General features: G+C 29.7%; 1 protein-coding gene across 1 annotated transcript in view; it reads left to right on the top strand.

Annotated features, from left to right (window-relative positions):
- The first annotated feature begins 1604 nt into the window (after positions 1-1604).
- The window catches only part of LOC135104949 (protein masquerade-like), a 37665-nt gene continuing 36769 nt past the window's right edge, over positions 1605-2500 (top strand). Inside the window, exon 1 of the mRNA XM_064012764.1 lies at positions 1605-1715. The gene's annotated coding sequence lies outside the window, so the exon portion shown is untranslated. The remainder of the gene's footprint in view (positions 1716-2500) is intronic.

Raw genomic sequence — 2500 nt, 5'->3', positions numbered from 1 at the left:
AGTACGCAAATCTTATAAAATCATATCACTTTCCTGATTTCCTCTAGTACCATTTGTATATTTCGTTGCTAAGATAACGAAATTTACTTTCTTAAACTGTTATCTCTTAGATTATGTATAAGGTCATCTTACTAAGACTGCGGTCACGTATTACGAACAAGGGCTTGAGGAGTATATTACACTAGGAGATAAGATAGAGGGTAAGAGATCAACAGAGCTATAGTTATAAAATGTATATATTTTGAATATAATATAGACAAAATTATACAAATGGCAAGCAGAAAATGCTAAATAATAGACATGATCCATACGGCACGGCAGTAGTGGCATGGTAGTAGTGATAGTAATAGCTTAAGGACACTAAGGTTCGTGTACATAAGCCTTGTGTGCAGATGCCACTCCCCCACTCCACTGATATCCAGTATGGTCTGGGTTTTACATACAGGGCGGTAGTAATGATGGTTGGAGCCAATGGTTGAATGTTTTTTTTAGATATCATGAGTATTAAGATTTATCAACACTTTTTATAATTTATTTTTCATATATTCATCCATTAATTTATTCATTTCAATTATTTGTTTATTTCTTCATTCACTCAATTACATACTCAGTAAACTGTGCGCGTGTCTGTGTGTGTTTGTCTATATATATATATATATATATATATATATATATATATATATATATATATATATATATATATATATATATATATATATATATATATATATATATATATATATATATATATACGTGTGTGTGTGTGTGTGTGTGTATGCGTTTATAAGTAGTGGGAACTGAAATTATTATGTTGTTTGATGTCACAATGAGTTGTACATTTCTCTCTCTCTCTCTCTCTCTCTCTCTCTCTCTCTCTCTCTCTCTCTCTCTCTCTCTCTCTCTCTCTCTCTCTCTCTCTAAAAAGAGGATGTGTGTGTGTGTGTATGCGAATATATATATATATATATATATATATATATATATATATATATATATATATATATATATATATATATATATATATATATATATATATATATATATATATATATATATATATATATATATATATATATATATATATATATATATATATATATATATATATATATATTCATTTATTTATTTAATTATTTATTTATAAGTAGCGGGAACTGAAATTATTATATTGTTTGATGTCACAATTAGTTGTACATTTCTCTCTCTCTCTCTCTCTCTCTCTCTCTCTCTCTCTCTCTCTCTCTCTCTCTCTCTCTCTCTCTCTCTCTCTCTGTAAAAAGAGGATACCTAAATCAGGATTGAGACAAATGCATACAATGTATCAACAGAAGTAAACACCACCACCTCAGTAATATATATATATATATATATATATATATATATATATATATATATATATATATATATATATATATATATATATATATATATATATATATATATATATATATATATATATATATATATATATATATATATATATATATATATATATATATATATATATATATATAAAGCAAACACATTGAATTGGGTGAGATGGAAATTGATTTCTAGGTAAGAAGTAGAAGGATGAGGAGAGTGGGGAGGATGGGGGAGGGAGGGAAAGACCAAAAGGAAGAATCTCTCTCAGTTGTGCCGGAACTGTCAGTGTGTGAACAACGCTGTTCCGAGGCTTCCACGTCCACCCAACACCTCAACCTCAACCAACCGCAGTATGTATATATATATATATATATATATATATATATATATATATATATATATATATATATATATATATATATATATATATATATATATATATATATATATATATATATATATATATATATATATATATATATATATATATATATATATATATATATATATATATATATATATATATATAAATTTTTTTTTTCGTGTATATTGCATGGAAACCGTTTCACTGTATGCAGAAACAAGTGTGGTGAATATGATGTGTGTGATGGATAAAGCAGATGTTCGATGAATTAAGTATAGTGTATGTGTAAGAGATAATGCAAACCTGTGTTGGATATCGCAAGTGTTTGGTGGATAACGCAGGTGTGTATCGCAGGTGGTTCTGTTGGATACAGCTCATGTGTATTGGATAACACAGATGTGTGTGTGTGTGTGTGTGTGTGTGTGTGTGTGTGTGTGTGTGTGTGTGTGTGTGTCTGTGTGTATTAATAGTGCATGTGTATAGTGAAATTTCACATATCGCAGGTGTATGTTTAAAATAGCGTGTGTGTGGTGGATAGCGCAGGTATGTGATGGATATCACAGACGTATGGTGGAAAATGCAAGTGTGCATGTGTTGGATATCGCAGACGTGTATTAGATATCGCATGTATATCTGCTGGATATCTCAAAGGCGTCTCTTCGTGAGTGTCTGTTGCATATCGCAGGTGTGTGTGTGTGTGTGTGTGTGTGTGTGTGTGTGTGTGTGTGTGTGTGTGTGTGTGTGTGTGTGTGTGCTGGATATCGCAGGTGT

The sequence above is a fragment of the Scylla paramamosain genome, chromosome 11 (genome assembly GCF_035594125.1).
Source record: "Scylla paramamosain isolate STU-SP2022 chromosome 11, ASM3559412v1, whole genome shotgun sequence".
Classification (NCBI taxonomy): domain Eukaryota; kingdom Metazoa; phylum Arthropoda; class Malacostraca; order Decapoda; family Portunidae; genus Scylla; species Scylla paramamosain.
The sequence above is the reverse complement of the archived record's forward strand: the minus strand, read 5'-3'. Positions and strand labels throughout refer to the sequence as shown.